Source organism: Gymnogyps californianus, chromosome 9, assembly GCF_018139145.2.
Source record: "Gymnogyps californianus isolate 813 chromosome 9, ASM1813914v2, whole genome shotgun sequence".
Classification (NCBI taxonomy): Eukaryota; Metazoa; Chordata; class Aves; order Accipitriformes; family Cathartidae; genus Gymnogyps; species Gymnogyps californianus.
Genome location: NC_059479.1, coordinates 23,709,542 through 23,728,310, shown reverse-complemented (window position 1 = coordinate 23,728,310; position 18,769 = coordinate 23,709,542).

Here is an 18,769-nt window from a genome sequence, read left to right as displayed (position 1 = left end):
TAACCGCCTCTGGCATCCTTTCTCCTGCAGCCTTGCTAAGGACCGTGTCCTCCCACGCTAGGTTATCAGATCTTACATGACCCAGGGGGTACCACGGCCCCTGTCCTCCTTCTTACCACCCCTTACAATTGCTCCGGGCCCCTCCTTGCCTGCGGCTGCCAGCAGCTGCGTTCACTTGCAAAATAAACCAAGTCCTAATTGGTAATACAAGAGGCTCTTGTGGGAAGTAGAGATGGCAGTAGAAGTGGAGGAGGAGTAAGGACGGAGCAGACGTAGCAGCTTTGCTACAGTTCCAGGTGTGAAGAAGAAACCAAATCCAGTAGGCAGCAATGACCATGACCGCTGGGACACAGGATACAGGCTTGCTTCTCCTTGGCCACAGAAAGAGCTGAGATGGGGTTCCCTCAGACATAATTAATGTTGATTATATTCTCCATCTTGCTTCCAAGCTCTAGCTCTCCAAAGACACAACAAAGTGGGAGTCAAAGGAAGCTAAAGGCCTTGTCCATGTCTCTTCATAGCTAAACCTCTGATATGAAACAAAGCAGCTTTGGAGGGGTTCATAACTGAAGACCAGCTTTACACAGCAGCTGTTGGATCCTTTGAGATGGCCTTGTCTGTGATGCTGCAGATTTTGGTGACTTTTTGAACTTTTTGGACATGCTTTGTCCAGAACAGTACAATTGATTCCGTCTATTGAGGAAGTGAGTCCCACCAGATCTCTGGCAGAAGGGTAAGAGTCGGGTAGGAGGGTGGATGCATGTGTACAACGAACGCTAGAGATATTGATCATTTTTTCCTGGTACTCTGCACGAAATTACGTTTAAAATGTGCATTGATAAAATGCAAATTCATGGGGTTATGACCTCACTGTCTCCAGGAAGATGCCTTTTCCTGACTCATAAAATCATCTGACAGATAAAATTAAATAATCAATCAGTGAAAAAACAAGAAGAAGGAAGGAGACGGGTATGGGCAGAGCAGAACCAAAACCAGACAGCACAACCCTAGACATGGGTCAGCTCCAGGAAGGGAGTAACCAACTCACGGGAGCTGTTGTCCTGGCTTAGGAATGACCTTTTCTTGTTTTCAGATTAAACCATAACTGGTGAAAGCTACCAGCCGAGAGTCCAGGAGAGTGGATAAGCTGGTTTTCTGTGCTGAGACAGAGATGGAAATTCAGTGCTCTGGGAAGCTGAACTAACCAAATCTTGCTTTCCTGAGCAAGGAGACGCTGCAGAGGCATTGGAGACTCGGTGGTGCATGCACGCGTGCTGTCACCATCCAGGTGTTGCTCTCTTGGTCACAGAATGGGCCTGTCCATGGAGGGCCGGATGGTCATGCCCTAATGTTCCTTTCACCAGGTTCCAGCATCTCTCCTGGCACAGAGATGTAATGCCCTTCACCACCGGTTACATTTAGTGCAATTTACTTCCTTGACGATGTGAGCAGACATTCAGTTTTGCAACGACATTTTGCACCAATGGTTCTTTTAATAATATAATGACTTTCTGTCCCCTTCCCTAAAACTTCCTCTCCCATCCCTGCCTCTACACCTCTTTCCCTCTCCCATCTGATTGCACACACAAGGGAGCTGCTCGTCTCTGCCAGAACTGGTGCCCCTATCCTTGAAAACGATTCCATTAGAGCTCAGCTCACTTCTGAACAAACGCTAGGATGGGAAGGGGGCAAAATGAAGAAACCCATCCACAGGAGAGATTTAGGGACAAATATGACACGGTTTACATCCTTTACCCCTAGCTCTGTTAGAAACCAAAGGCCTGATTGCTCACTGCTGGTTCCCATTTGGAAATGAGCCCTCAGCAATATATAGCGTCTCGTAACAGAAAACACAGCAAGAGGCATTAAATATTAGCAATAGCCCTAATGAAAGGATCCTGTGTTTAGAGACCTTGAATAAAGGAATGGAAGGCTCCCGTTGTTGATCTAAGGGAGGTGTGTTTGCTTCCCTCTAACCTTGCAGGAACGCTGGCAGGGGCAGTCCAGACCTGGGGAGTTTGCTTTGAGTCCTTGGGAAGAATTGTGGGTACGTGACCATGCAGACGTTGCTCCGGCTCCCAACTTCCTTGTGCCGAGCTTACGGGAAACAGAGACCTGTTATGTTCGTGGAGTCTCGACACGGTGCTGCTCGCTCACGTCGGGGTTGGTGACTAAGCCATTTTCCAGGTTAGCTTGTCGTGATAACTGTTCAGAGCCCAGTGATGATTTCTGTCTTATATTTGGCTAAACTGGCAGAATTGACGACCAAATCAGGGAGGATCTCTGGAGATCCGACGGCTAATGCTAATGCATTGGGCAGGATCTCATCACACGGTCTCGGGATTTATTGCTTTTGGGAGTACAATTAAATGAAACCCTCTTGGAGGCAGACATGGGTGACCGCCTTGGAAAATCTGGACTTCTCTTTGGCATTTGTCGAGGATATCTGCTGGGCGTGAGCTCCCAAGCCAGATGCGTCTTCAATCGGTTTAAGTTTTACAGTTCCTCTACTTCTGTGGTCTTGCACACGAAATTGGGCATTTCTGGCCAACATCACTGGAGGTTATGGAACAACACGTTTGCTTGTCAAGAGGAGAATCACGATAAATCTCAGCTAAACCAGCAAAAAATCGATGTTATTGTAAAATACTGTAATTCACAACATTTTAACAAAAAGGCTTTGTCGTGATAATAATATAATGGGGATTTACCCAAATATGTTTTGTAAAGGAATATTCCACTCTATTTAGCAGCACTAAGACAACACTGAGAAATCTAATTTATTTCCTTGTTTGCAGCATGCTTGTTCCCAGCACAAACTGGGGGAAGATAAAAATGATTGTGCCGTTTATTGTGTTATATAAAAGCATCTGTTTTCTTTTATCATGCCACACCTAATGTTGGAAAACAGGTACGGTGCAAACACCTCTCTCCCATAATTTCTCATAAGTCAACAGAATACTTCTGAGACAGTGCGTGTAAAGGTAGGAAGCCCAGATTGTGGTGAATGGGTTTTTTTCTGTAACATCATTTGTTTGCTTTCTCATTCAGTAAACCATAAAAACTCAATTAATGCATAAAAAAATCCCTATCTTTACATATCTGACTTTCACTCTTCCCATAAGTACAGAGGGTTTATTGATTTCGTTGTGCTCTGCTGGTAAGTAATTCTTTGCATAAACATGTTGTCCAAGGAAATAACTGTTCATGGTTCTCCCTGAAACGAAGCTGTTTTTTGAAGCCAAGAGGCTCCTGTAATTTTCTTATCTTGCTCCGTTTATAACGTAAATTATAGATTTATTCATAGCTCTGAAGTTGCAAAATAGTTTCTATTTTAACCCCTGATTTTCCAATCACCACGATGCTCTCAAGTGCTTTCCTCAAGGGCTGAGACATCCCAGTCTTGATTTACCTGCTGGATAGCAGCAGTGGAAGGTGAGAGCTGCTCCTGCTACCAAAATGCTCACTGCATCGTCCCAGGAGCCCACAGCCTCCACGGGTAACTTTTCCAGCCGGGCCAAAACTTGCCTTGACTTACCAAATCCTGGGCCGTTTGGTGTGTGCACCCATCAAGGCAGATGGGGAACTCCAGATCCTTCCCTTGAGCTGAAATGTCCTCTGCCACCGACATGGAGATGGTTTAATGCAGACCCACATTGCAGAGGTGACAAGCCAGAAAGGGACCTTCTGCTTTTTTTTTTGTTCCAGCGGTTTATGGCCAGTATTAAAAAAACCTCATTTGCTTGGCAAGATCAAGTAGTTTTTCAAGTATTAAAGTATTAAAACATGAGAGAAGTCCCATGGTGTGGGACTTCACCACATGCTTAAAGTTAAGCCTCCGCTGGATGGTGGTGGACCTCAGCTGGCACTTAAATGCATTTATTGAATAAGTGTTTATAGAATCATAGAACTGTTTGAGTTGGAAGGGACCTTAAAGATCATCTAGTTCCAACCCCCCTGCCATGGGCAGGGAGACCTTCCACTAGACCAGGTTGTTTAGCTGTCCTAAGGTATGTGCAGGGAGGAGAGCATGATTTAATTCCACTTACAGATGCTGGCACAGGCTGGGAAACCTCGAGCGCAGCGAACAGTGACTGCCCTCAGGCCGAGGGCGGAGGCTGCAAGTGGGTTTGCAGGGTCAGAAGGCTGCAGGGTGAAGGGGAGCCTGTGTTCAGACCCGAGGAACGGCTGCCAGGGATTTTTAATGGGGAGTTTGGGGAGCTGCTTGAATGAAACAGCAGCCGTCACCTGGAGCCAGAGTAAAAGCTGCTATTTATGGTGACTTCTGAGTGCAAACTGAACAGCAGGCTGCACCTCATGGAGCATCAGATGGACAACAACCCCAGTGCCAAAGCAAGCCGAGCACGGTTAAAACTGGAGTTACTCTTTACATGTTAGTAATGAAGCGTGGGAGGAATCCAGCCCCAAAAGCTCCCAGGTTTGGCTGCTCAGGTCCCAGAGCAGAGCCGGGTGAGCAGGGAGGGAGCAAGCTCCTGCCCAGAGATGTAAAGGGGTTATGTGGCTTGAGGGAGAAGTCCGTGAGCAAGACAGAAAGATGCTTCAAAGCAATGATAAGGACGAAGAGAAGGGAAGGTGCTTGTCCCTTGGGTGGTGGGAGGTGGTACTGTGGCTGTGCCAAAGGAGTGATCTCCCTGCCCAGAGCGGGAGGGAGGAGAAGGAACAACTGTAGGGAACTGGCAGAGATCTGCCACTTGGACACTGCCTCCAGTACAGGAAAAAACATTACAGAAAACCTCCAAATCTGTGCTGCACATCTCAGTGTTTTGAAGCCAGTCTCTTGCCTTTGGGCCCTAACTCGTCATTTCCTTGGTTGAGGTTTGTCTTCATGAAGAGTGAATTTCCTTCATCCCTGACTCCCCCTGGGTCTTATTTGCTTTGGGGGAGAGGAAAGTGCTGTTCTCTGCTCTTGGCAGAAAACTCCCTCCCCTCCGTGCCACGTAGTACAGGTCCATGTGCTTGGGGACCAGCGTGGGGATGGCTCCTGAGGCAAAGCAGCCAGGGGCCACCCGACCCTCTGCAGCTCCCAGCTTGGCCACGGACCCACGTCATCCTCTGCATGTTGCGAGGAGCTGAGTGCTCCGAGACCAGCTGGGGACTCACCTGGGCCAAGCAGGGAATGGCTGTGAAGATGCCAGAGAAGGACAGGGGGTGAGTTACTTGCTGTAAGCCCTCTGTCAGAATTGCGCCTTCCAATATTTATTCTTCCCTCTAGTGTTTAGCCGTGGAGCCTTGCAATTTTTGGAGGACAAATAGCTCAGTGGAAATCAAATGAAACTCAAAGCCTTTTCCTTATGTTCCAAAACCAGGATTTATTTAGTGGATTTTAGCAGTTTAAAATACACAGATCTGAGTGTTGGGGAAGGGGATATACAAGCAGGCATGACGTTCACAGTTCAAGGCATTTAGGAATGTTTAGTTCAAGGAAACACAGGCGCTCTGGGAATTCCTGCAATAAAGCATCAGCTCCTGATCCTGCTGGCACTCTGCGGGCAGGTCTCCCGGCGGTTTCAGGCACTTACTGGAGATAAACAATAAATAGCCGCAGAAAGCTCCCAGGAGAGACGCTGGGTGGGGAAGTGCTGCTGTTTCCCGAGGAGGTAAGTGCTTGATTAGAGAAGGTATGGCTTTCACAAGGCCGTGTGCTCCAGTGAGGCATGGGATGCCTCGTGTCTTTTAGTGAGACCAGACGCTGTTCCTTTGCTCACGGGTAGTTTCCTTCGGTTTCAGACTGCTCTGTTCTTCACGCTTTCAAATATCTGCATCACCTTGCCTGCTGGTATGCAGCCTTCTCTCACGATGGTGATGCCACCTTCCCGGAGGAAGAATGAGAAAGTTAGGACAATCCCCAAAGGGTGAAAGAAAAGGATGGGGATATGAAGGAACATCCTGGACCAGTAAAGCCACCCAAATGCTCAGGACATCCAAATAATAAAGTTGTGTAGCAAGAAGACAAGAAACTTTGTCAGAAAGCAAAAACACCCACCAACGCTGACCCCACACGTTGTTCAAGAGTTTAGTTTTCCACTACAGCATCCCACTCAAATGACAACCCAGATCCAGCTAACGACACCTCAGCTTGTGCTGTTACGTCATCGTGGATGAGCTCCTGTAACACCTTCGTCCTGGTGGTCTACAAGGAGTATACGCCCTTCCTTTCAGAAGCATCCACCCTCCCACTTGAAGCATTTTTGCTCTTATAAGGCAGATTCTGCTTGCACAACCGTGTTTCTCCTCACTGCCTTGTTCTCTGTCAACACAGAGATCCTCTAAGGACATCTTTTTTTTTGTTCCTCTTCATCAACATGTTTGCAAATGTCCAAGCACTCAAGAACTGTTACTCTTGGAGCACACTGTGCTGCCAGATTGATACTATTGAAAGGAATGGAAACATCCCAGGAAAATGCAATTGCTGACATAGAAAGGGTGGTTCTTACACTCACTTTCATCAATCTTCGTGCAGTTGACTACAGTTGATGCCACCACCTCATCAGATTCTCCATCACAGAGAACACCCTCCAGTTTATGGCCAAGACGCCTGGAGGGAAAAAAAAAAACCAACAAAACTACACAGTACTTCATATTACATTGTGCTGAAGTTCCCCTCAATGCAAGGCATCAGATTGTGATCTATACACCACTTAAACTTGCTGGCCACCCACCTGACAGGTGGTTTGCACCGCGATAGAAATGCCAGTGAAGAGGGTACTCACGAGATGACCATGTCGTGGTGTGTGCTGTCAACCTCTCCGCTAGGATTAGCAGATGTGATTGCCAAGGGTCCCGTCATGTCAATGAGGTGCACCAGGACAGTCAGGTCAGGCACTCTGATCATGATACTGTCTTGAGTTCCCACTCTGCTGTAGCCTGCTCCAACCCCTTGAAAGACAGACAGAGGACTCTGGCAGAGGCAAGACTGGCACAGTACCTGGCATGGCATCAGAGGGAGACCTCCTGCTTTCTTTGCAGGTGACCCTGCTCCGCACCCCAAACAAAATTGCAAGTCTCTTTGTATAGTTTCAGAAAAGTTTCTGGATCAGAAATCCACAAGAGCAGCTGTAAGATTTTGGGACTAACTGCAAAAGGAAAAGATTAATGGCTGAAGATCAGCATAGCTGCCTTCATGGACATGGGATCTACCTGTATCACAGAGTCTTAACTTCTTGTGATCATTGCCTACCCTCCCACCCTCTGTCACACACCTCTGCCTGTCAAGCGTGCATAACTCCTACTGTTTCTTCCGTCTTTGATATTTGCATTGATTCCCAAAAGCCAAGTTTGAGTTTGACTCGTACTGCTGCTCACAGTGTTTTGACTTTCTCCGTATGGTAGGAAGGAAGAGGTGATGAGAAGGGATGCCCATAGGAACCCCATCCCCCCTGGGACCTCTCATCTGTCTTTGATGCTCCACCCAGGGGTTGCTCATTCCTAGCTAACAGCTATGGGCTTGAAAGAGGTGACCCTCCCAAGCCGATGAGCCTTCCCTTCCTTCGAGTCTGACTGGGTTAAAGGAATCATCATGCTGGCTCACACTGTTAATGAGTCATTCCAGCTCGTTAACACCCTCTGCTAAACATCTACCAAGGCATGTAAGAGCTCCAGAGATGATTTCTCAGGATAAAATGAACAGAATCTCTCCCCATTGACACCCAAAAGGGTGTGTGCATTGCAGACCTGCTGTGTTGAAAACATGAAAGAGGGAGAGAAGGGCTGTCCTGTTTATCTATCTCACCTAACTTCTTCAGCCACTCTCCTTTCTTGATAATGCAGCCAATGCCACCAGGGTAAACATTTTCCATGAATTCCCAAAGCAGCGGGCTGATGGGGGGAGCAGCTGCTCGCAGCTGGTCCAGGTTTGAAATAAAGATGCAGATGGGCTTCTCTTGAGGCCTGTCCTGCAAAAAAACAGGAAGAGAGGAAGGGAAAAAATAGATGAAGAGAGAAATTTTGCGTTGAGAAGACCGAAGCCCACCGGAATGCTAGTTTGTGTGCTTCCCAGGGACCAGGAGCTCCAAGCAAGCGAGATGCTATCTCTGCACAAAATGCTGAGCACAGGAGGAGACTGCCTGCTGTAATTGATGCCATAGCTCAGATCTGCATGTGCAAATTGAAGAAGAGAGCAGTCTCCTCTTGGGATCTTGGCGGGATGCATCCAAATCCCCTGCTTTAGATGCAGCCAACGCAGGGACAGTGATGCTCTGCTCATTGTTGGTGCTTTTAACTTCTTATACACCAGGGGCCTGATTTTCTTCTAACTTATGCTGGTATAAATCAAGGTCAAACCCACCAATTCACAACAGGATAATGGAAGGAGAGCCTAACCCCCTGGAAACCAACTTCTTCAGTTCTTCGGTGCTTTGAAATAAGTTTGCTGTAAAATGAACAGTGGTATGGAGGGAAAATAAAAAGAGCTCACAAAGCGGTGTCATTTCAGTCCTCAACTGACATCAGTTTCAGCGGGGCCAAATGACTAAGGAACTGGGCATGTATTTACATTCTGTTTATATTATCTCATCGACAGGGAAGGTTAGCATTGGCACCAAAGCAGAACAGAAAAGACTGCCTTTGTTGCCGGTGTTCACACTAAGTGCCAGCTGAGATAGTCTGTTATGCTTATTTCTCCAGGCTAGCCAGGAAATTGCCTCATGGAGAATAGACAGGGCCAGGCTGCAAAAGTTGTGTTGAAGGTGCAAACTTTGGGTCTGATTCCAGCACTGAATGTCTCCAAAAGTCTGGGGAAATTTAGACCTGGGATTCTGATTCAGCACTTCGTAAGACAGAGAGGACAAATACAGGTTTGGACCCACTGGTGACAAGCGTCGGGGCTGTTCCAGTTTGGGTTTGTGCTTTGCCCCCCTCCCAGTGAAGCAGGACGTAGCTCTCTAATTCCCAGTGCCCGATGCCCAGAGCAGAGGGTGCTTTATCCCAGGTTGCTCAGCTCAGAAAATGATCCATGACGTTTTGGTGTGGCTGCTCATCAACTCTATCCGCGGTCAGATTCTGAGTCTTAGGACAACCTGAAACAAGGGGCTCCCGTTTCTGCTTCTGTACATAACTCATCTATAGGACATAAGCAGGATCCCAGTAAGAAGGCGACAGCCTTGTATTCACACCTTGATTCTGTAGACCTTCTCGATGGCTTGAGGGTGTTTGCAGGAGGCTGCCAAAGCATACACAGTGTCCGTCGGGACCCCGCATACCGCTCCTGTGTTCAGCAAGTCAGCAATGGTCCTCAAGCCACTTGTACAGTGGGACTTGGGGCAGATGCAGGGCGGAGGATCTTCGGTGTCCTTCTTAGAGCTCTCAGCCTGGCAATAATCAGGAGGCAACAAATCCATTACGGTGGGAATAAGGAAACACATGAAACATAGGGCAGGATTCAGTCCACCCAAATGCAGGTGTCTCACTGTGCCATGCTCCCTTGATAGTCAAAGGGCAAAGGCAGCGCTTCTAGGGGTGCTTCACCTAAAGTAGGTGAGGTGAATGACAAGGCAGAAGTGATTAGTTCTGTCCCAGTAATAAAGAAAGTCAAAGAGACTAGCTCAGGTGCAGACATTTGAACTGCTGATGCCTAAAATTACAGGAGATGAATCCCACCCAGCACAGTGATTGCTTCCTGGAGAAATAACTGCTCTCCAAAATGAGCTAAGGAAACTGCTAGAGAATCTTAAATCCAGAGGAGCTTGAGGAAGATCAAGTTTCAAGTGCTTTCTCATAAGTCCCACAGTTAGAAATGCTGATTTAATGAAAATGTTTCTCTGCAGCAGGAATTAGAACTGTCAGATCAATCAACCCAGTTAGGTGGAGCTGCCTTGGTCAGACATACAAGACGGTAGAAAAAGTTTAAAGTTAACAGATACAGTGGGGAGCTTTTGCTGTCTGCTTTGGGAACCTTTTAACTCCCTAATTCCCTGCCCCCAAGGTTATGGCCTTTAAAACTTCAACAGTCTGTCAACAGTTCTTGGATTGGAGATGGCTAATTCCACAGGACCATGGAGACAGGCATTTTGGAGCAAGGTAGGAGTTTTGTAAATGTCCCTGCCCTTTCTCCAAGTTTCCATACATGTTACTCATAATGGAAGAGAGATTGTTGTCAGCTCATAGATCCCTACAGAAGTGCTGTGACTGGGATTTCAAATGGCACTAAGGGATTCAAAGGAAGGACTTTCAATGGAAATTTGGACTCCCCTAGGTAAGACCAAAGACCCCAGGACATCCCTCCTGACCGGGGAAGCTACACCATCATGCAAAAAATCCCTTACTGTGAACAGAGGGGGTCCCATCATCATGAGATCCTTCCCAAACATGCTGTTTGCAAGTGATGCTGTCGCTCCGTAGAAGCAGATGATGCTGAAGATGCTTAGCATCACAACTGGAAAAAAAAAAACAGAGAGTCAAAGGCAGGAAGGGTGATGACAAAGTTTTATTTTCTTCCATGTCTCATGAATTCCCAGCATTGCAAACTTACTTCAGTCTTTCCTGTCATGCAACATTTGCAGTCTAGCATATTTGTGGGTCTAAAAATTCAAGGCATTTCCAGGCTTGCCTACCTGTGCATCTTTTGCCATATGGCTTTTTTTTCTTCCTGGTGGAAAAGCTTCTGCAAAGCATCTTGCTAAAACACTCTGTGTAATTACCAATGAAATTCTCACTTGCTGCAAAGCCAAAGCTTCAACAGAACTACAGCCATTCACACTGGCAGCACATTTAGTTGATCCCAAATCTTAGCTCACTGAACAACTACTAGAAAGTGGGACTGTACAGAACCTCAGGAGGTTGTCTTGATTCAGCAGTATCAGCCACACCTAAACATTTATTAGGAAGCTCAAGGACCTGGGGATGATACGAGGAAAGGTGTCCTCCTCCAGTCATGGAGCTGAAAGGCTCAGCATCTGTAGCTTGCACACACACCATTCTTCTAGGGAAACATGACACACTCTTCTGCTTGCTTTTTTCCATATTGAACTCGTGCAGAACATTGCTCCCCAACCGGGGACCCATGCACTGCACTCTATGGGTGAAGGTTTGAGGACCAAGTTCACCTAAAACTCACTTTCAAATGGCAAAGGGAGGTTCTCCAATGTAAAGAGAAGAAAACAAATGGTCAGGAGCTCCATTGCAAGGGTCATGCAGAGAAGCACCACGTTAAAAGAGGAAGCTGTGAAAAGAAATAGAAACAAGAGGGACTCACGTCAGAGAATGGCCCATTAAAATGTATGTGAAACAGCAGAAGAGTTCCTAAATCAACTTAATCTTATTTGATTAAACTGAGCAGTCCATGATCTGACTTCCCTGTTCATGGAGGAACAGAGAGGTACGGCTATGGTTTGTTCAGCCCTCAGCTTTCAAGAGACAAGCTGCCAAACCCTTAATCTGCCAGTACACTGTGCTCACATGGAAAACACTTCTCAGGCAGCCAAGAAGATTCTGATTTACAGCAGCTGGGCTGGAGGGTGACTGTGGATATATGCCAGTGGCCCAGTCCGTCTAACACTTTCACCTTATTTGAACCTTTTATTTTCTTTGAAATGTTCTTCCGTTCCCTTGTGACTGCTTCTTCTAAGCCCAGCTCAGCTTCTGTTACTGGCTGTGGGCAAAACATTTCAGTTCTTGCTTAATCGGAGTGACAGGGAAAGCTGAGACTCCCTCACTTGTGCATCTCCACCACAGAGTGACCACAGATGCGATTAATGATCTGACCTCAAATACCCCTCAATAAACAATCACATACGGTACTGAGACTTACCTAAAACAATTAAAAAAGCATTGAGCACCAAAAAGGCAATAGAACCAGCAGTGAATCCTTCACTGTTCCCCACGCCGATGTTCACCAAGTGGCCTGAAATAGGACCAGCAGATTTGGTTGTGAGCAAACCATTAAGTGCAACGTAACAGAAGAATGACGTATCTGCAGTTGGAATGACTACAATTCAAACTAACTGATGGTGGCCGCTATACAGAAAATCTACCGCATTGACACCCGTTGCTTCTGCAGTGCAAAGCATTTGAGGTATTAACTGAAGAACTGTTGACGGTTATCCAAAAGAGCTGATGATTTTACCTCCAGATCGTAATTAACAGGGCCTGGCTGAAAACATTAATAGCTTCTTGCCATACCTCTTAAGCAATAGCTTTAACTTGCCCCATGGGTTCTCATTTTAATAGGACCTGGCATGGAGGCTGCATGAACATGCTGCCCACCTGGAGCTAAATAAGGCTTTTTAAAGCCCAGGCTCATCATTCTGAGATCTTCTTTCGTGGCTATGACCAACTAAGATGAATTGCTCCAGGCTTCTGAAGGATAAATCAGAACCTGGAGTCTTGCACTGCCTAAAAAGCATCTCCTGAAGTGTTATTCTGAGATAACACCCGGAGACAGTCTGAGTGCTGTCTCGCAATAGTTTAGCAGGGGAATCTTGACCTCTGTTGGAGTCGAAGACACAACTCAGACTCCTGTAGCCGTGAGAGTACCAAGTGACTGCAGCAATGGCAATCAATTACATGAGTACAAGCTGGGATGTTTGGTCATTATCTTTTTACAAGGAGGAATAGTGGTAAACCTGGTGTCGCTGAATCTCCTGGGAGAAGGAATTATGTTGGAGAAAGCAATCTGAAATTTCCTAAAAACATCCCTTTTTTTTGAGTAAGCAAAATAGTAATCCTGACCTTGCGTTACCTGCAAACCGAAGCCAGGTCCATGCTCCCCAGAAAGCAGCATAGCAGAATGGAAGAATGCAACCAAACCTTCTCCCTCCTTGAACCTGGATCCTGCAGACATACAGCTGCATTATGGCTCCTGGGATGAGCACGGAGGGTATGGAGAGTTGCTGTCTGCTGGGGTCACTGAAAGTACCCTGGATGGCAGAGACTGCAGCCAGGCCATTGCAGATGTAGAACAAGGCATCTGGCACTTCAGCACTGGTGCCGCTTGGGAAATTCTTGGACCTTGTGAAGAAGGTTTTGGCAGCCATCAGTGTGGTTTGAAGAGCTGAGCTGGACATAGCCTGGACACCAACTGGAATCAAAGCCTTCTCCCCGATGGAGTTGATAAGGCTGGCAAAAGTGGCGTACATTGAGAGAGCCGTGCAAAGGCTGCAGGCAGCCCCGAGGAACAGGTAAGCACCTGGCATGGGGATCTGATGGATGGAGGCGGTTGTGAGGATGATGAATGAGGCATTTTGCAGCATCTCCAGGGTATCTTTGTGGGTTGACATCAGAAAGAGCATGCAGGCAATGGCCAGGAAGAACCACCCTCCAAACATTCCCAGCCTGCTTTCCTGAGCCTTGGACAGCCCAAGGAAGGTGGTGAGTGTAAACTCTTCCCAAGACATCACCAGCCAGTAGAGGCTGTGGACACCAAACTTGGTAGTGTAGTAGACATCACCTCTCAGATAACTGTAGAAGCTGGACAGCAGCTGGCAGCTGGAGATGATGGATATCCACGCTGCTCCAACACAGAAGTTCTTCATGTACCCAAAGAAGTAAAAGGCAAATAAAAAGGCAGAGACGGTATCGCAGATGTTGCCTAGGGCCATTGGCTCGGCGTACTTTGTATTCTTTTTCTTTTCTTCCCCAATGGCCTTGGAAGAGCTCTTCTGTGCTGACCCTAATAGCAAGACATTGAAGAGAGGATGCCCAAAGCCTGGAAGGACGTACCGTTGCGTGATGCCCTTGAACAGGAGAGCCACCGCTCCGTACAACCCACACATGACAATGACAAGCTCAAGGACACCTGACACTACCAGGGCCCACTGGCCAAACAGTGCAACTGCTTCAAACACCAGGGCAAGCGCGATGGCCCCGAATATGAAGGGCATGATGTAGTTCACTGTGGCTGAGCAGAAGGAGAGGATAAAAGAAATGGAAATGTAGGCCACCAGCCCAGCCACCGCACTTTGGCTGGCAGAGAGGTGGGCCATGCCAGTGGGCAGGACGTGGCTGGCATTTCCTGAGGGCAGCGTTATGTTCTGCAAGGAGGGGTAAGCGGCTGCAATGATGCGTGTGGCCCCGTAGCTACTCCACAGAGCGGAGAAGGTGAGAAAGGCTGCGCCTCCAAGGTGGTCATACTTCCGGAAGGCCAGAAATCCTGCCAGGAGCTGGACAAAGCCTCCGATCAGGACGAGGTGGACACCTGAGAGACACATGAAGAGGTCAGATAGGAAGCAAGCCACAAAAAGGCTTGAGTTGCAGGGAGCAGTGCTGCATCTCTAAGCTCTGGGGGACACCCCACCTCACATCCCACAGCCTTCTTGTGACCAGCCCTATGGCCTCTGTCTTCCCCTCTCTCCCCACCCTGATTAAAAACTTCGGTGCTGAGCCTTGGTGCATGGCCACTGAGCCCCTTGGTATGCTCAGTATGGTGAGCCGGTCCAGGAGCGGTTTGGATCTATGAAGGTAGGGAAATGGCACATGAAGGGTTTGGACCAGATTGCTGGCAGAGTTGCTGAGGAAGGAGGAGCAGCCGTCCTCGGGAGCACGCAGACCTTCTGTACATTGCAGAAAGCCCACATTTCCCCTCCTGTCCCACCACCACTGCCCACGGGGATGACTCTCGAAGAGTCCGTCCTGCCTGGTGCTCTCAGGGAAAGCTCACCTCCGACCAGCAGCCCCAGCGTCCCCCGTGAGCAGCATCACCCACCTGCGAGGATGTCCTCTGCTCCCTGTGGCCGGAGGCCGGTGTGCGCCACGGCGAAGTTCTGCAGGCAGAGGAGGAAGGCGCTGACCACATTCGCGAGGAGCCCCAGCACCGCCGGCTCGCTGTAAAAGACGGCCGCGAAACCCGCCGCGCTCGCCATGGCCCTTCCAGACAAAACAAGAGTGTCGGCGGTCGCCCCCAAAACCTCACCGTCGGCGGCGTCTAGACCAGCGCTGCTTTGGCTCGAGCGTTCAGCCAGCCTTCAGAGCCGTGCCCCCGCTCCGAGGAGGGAGAAACTGGTGACAGGCTCAGGTGTTTCCATAGTGCCTCCCCGCTCGTGGCTCCAGACAAAGGCTCAATTCAAAGCAGAACTTTAGGTGCCTACTTTCCGGAGTCCTATCCAGAAAAAACACACACAACCTATTTAGGCTACGAGGATTTCTGGCAAAAACATGTTTAGGTGCCCCAAAGCGCTGCAGGTGGTGGTGATGGTTCCTGCCCCCTCTTCTCCAGGCTGCTGGAGATGAAGAGGAATGAATAGCCTAACACAAACGAACAAACATTCAGACGAAACCCACAAGGTATTTTTGAGCCATTCCAGGACATTTCTTATCCACTGTTACAGACAAACAGGCAGGCACGACGCACACATACACAGTCTCCCTTCCAGATGGAATTTTCCAGCTCCATCCCTTTCTTGAAACCCTAGTGACTAAATAGTCTATTTTCAAACCCTTCATATTTCTACCATTAACTCGTCTATTTGCAGGCAGCCCCCACATTTCCATTCCTCTGCACTCCTGGGTACCATGAGCTGGAGTTTTCTCTCTGGAGGTTTTTTGTTAGGAAACAAAGATGAAAATAAAACAGCAGTGTTCTTGTTATTTTGGTATTTTTAGAACATTTTATGACCTAAAGGAGCTGGAAAAGGAGAAAGTGATGTATTCTGTTCTCAGCCATTCCAAAAAGCCTTTTGGAAAGAAAGGAAAGCATACGGCACTACTATTGATATGGGAAGTGAGGAGGAGTGAAGGAGCACCACCCAAAGAAGAAATAGTTTTGTGAATATTAATGAACGTAAATCCCAGTGTCTGCTCTTAAACACACAGTATTCCTGGGCAGACATATACGTTTTGCAAACATCACTGGCCTCTGGACTCTTTTGTTTCGCTAAAAACCCCATGTTTTCCTTCTCTGCATTTATTCTAAAGGATGTAAGTTTCACAAAAATGAAGAATGAAGGATAAATTGACTCCTAACAGCTCTGAACTGATTCAGCAACTTAAGCTCTCATGAAATGTGGAAAGGGTAAAAACTTTCAAGTGAACCTTGGGCGACAATTAATTCATTCAATTATTTGGTTGTGCTAAAGGTTAGGTTTTTTGGTTCAGAAAGAGAGATGCACCAAATCACAGTTCTGCGGGAGGAACACTCTCTTTTAAGGTCAAGCATCTGTATAAACCACTGACTTGAAGGAGGCCCTAAGAAACGATGCACCCTTAGGAAGAGCTGAGCAGGTACCTGTGGAGTCCATGACACTGTCTTTTTTTTTTTTTTTAAATGACATTCAGATATAAATAAGTGGTTTGGTTTAAATGGTTATACTTGGAGGCGGGCCACAGTATTAAGTTCCTCCAGATGTTTTGCTCTGAAATAGCTCAGACAGTGGCTTTCTAGGCATGCTGCAACAAGCCCCTGTTTTGAGTCGGTCTCCGGAGGAGGATGAGATGGGTTTTCTGGAGGAAGATGGGCTGGCCAGGTGGCTGCTTGGCTTGCAGAAGTGGTTTTCAATTTGCCAAGGCTCACTTTGTTGGCGGTTCCTGCGTAACTAGCCGTGCTAGCAGTTTTAGAGCCTGCGACATACAGCTTGGTTTTGTGAAGGATGTGGAGACACAACTAATAGGGCTGGCTCCCTCTGCTTGCAGCGCAATCCTTCAGAGGACATCTGAGAAGCGGGGAAAAGAAATACCAGAATATGCCATATCGGGCTACGGAGGTGTAGGGGGAAAGGATGTGAGAGGATTTAGACCAAGATATGGAAAAAGAGGAGGATGAAGGAGCTTCCCTTGGGAGGAGAAGGTTTTGGGGTTGGAAACAGCTGCAGAGCTGCTCTGCTCACACCTACCCACAGCCTCCCCCCACGCGCTGCAAACACAGACTTGTGGTCCCTGTCCTAAGACCATTTCAGCATTTGTGCATTGCCTCCCCTCCTCTATTTCATGCAACATAAGGACACATCAAATAATTAATCCCCTCCCCTTGTTGTCTTGGGGTAGCAGCACTAGGAATGCCGTGGGCTGCACCAAGACCTGGAGAAACGAGGGTCTGCGTGGAAACACTCAGAGGTGTTTTCTGTTCAAAGTATGCCCAAGCCTTGTTTGTCCCTAGGATAAACCCACTCACTGCTGCTGCCGCTATCCCTCTCGTACAGCTGCTGCCTCTGGCACTTTGTAAGGACCTGTTTCTCCGCGTGTACTCCAGAAAACTGATAACGTGACACCTCTGCTCCCCACTCCGTGCAACACAGCAAGGAGGGATCTCCCACCAAGTCTTTCCTTGGCGCTGAAGTCTGCAAGCTGGGCGTCCCCAGCTGGGACTGATGCAAAGTAGCTCGTTGGGTAGAGATTATGCAGGCAACGCAGGGCAGCGCGGAGGCAGAGGAGCAAATGGGAAGTCCCTCTCTACCTTGTGGGGTTAGCAGCTCTCTGTACACACGGGGTACCAGCCAGCACAGCCACTGTCCAGGAAACCGCAAGGATGGAGACCTCCCCACGGTGAGGAGGCACCTGGAGACCTGGGGCATTGCCAGGCCTCTCAGAGAGCTGGCTCTACCGAAAAGATGGGGCAGCCTGGGGTGATCCTTCCCTTGCACAATTCCCTCGTGCAGCGAAGGCAAAGCCAAAGCCGTCCCCTCACTCACCCACCCTCCTCTGTCTTCTTGCCTTTTCCTGCTTGCCCCTGACATTCTTCAGCCTGGGGTTTGCAGAAACGGCGTGTGATGTCCTCCCTCCATCGTGGCTCTTCTCCCCTCAGCGTGACCTCTGAGCCATGCCCACGTGGCCAGCCTGCCAGCTGGGCTGCAGCCTCCGAACACCTCTTCCTTTACTTGCCGCCTTGCTTGCAATAACTTCCCTTCACCCGCTCCAGAAAAGGTAATTCCCCTCTGCACCCCCTTTCCGTCTTGCTGTTATACCTGGGCTTTGCAGACATCACTGTGTGCATCTGCTGTGCACTGATATCTGCTGCCTGTGCTTCCTCACCTTGACTAACATTAATGGGAATATGCTGGTGTACGGACATCGCCCCCACAGGAGGCTGGAGCAAGGCTTCGCATGCCATGGGACACATGTATAAATACCAAAACGTTACATTTTCAGACACTTATTCCCCAGTGGCATTTTGCGATTAGTTTTCCATCCCACCTTGTTAATGATAACAAATGTTTATATAGCTCTGAGAAAATACTGCGTCTCTCAAGATAAACACGTTAAGAGAATGAAATGCAGTTCTTTTTGGAGAAGCACACAGCAAGATTAACAGTGCACAACAACGCTACAGAGCTGGATTAAATGTCACCACCCTGACTCTCCTCTGGTGAAAAACAGCACGAAGTTGCCTGGGATGCATTGCTACATTCACAGTGATCAAGGGTCTGCCTGGTATTTAGCAGAAAATTCAGGCTGGTTTTAAATGCAAGGTGTATCACACCAGGCTGTTATTCTGTACAAAATAATATGCAGCGTGTTAAATGTCCCCAGGTTTCACTATTGGAGAAAGCAAAGAGCCATGGCATTCCCCCAAACATTCATTTGGGAGCGAAGGGTCCCGATGTCTCCTGGAAGCTACAGAGTTCACGTCTGCACTAACATTTCAATGAACCGGCAGCACATGGCAGGCAACATCGCAGAGCTGAGTATTTAGAAGAAGGAGAGCTATGAAAAGATTCAGCCAAATGACAAAACACTGAATGTATTCAAGAAAAGCATCAAAGAAAAACACCAATGCCACGCTTCTGCCTCTGCAGCTTGGATTACCTGGTTTGGTGACACTTCAGCTCAATGGGAGGATGCTCTTGTCCCTCTCATTTCCTGGTAAGTACCAGTTTTATAGTCCTCC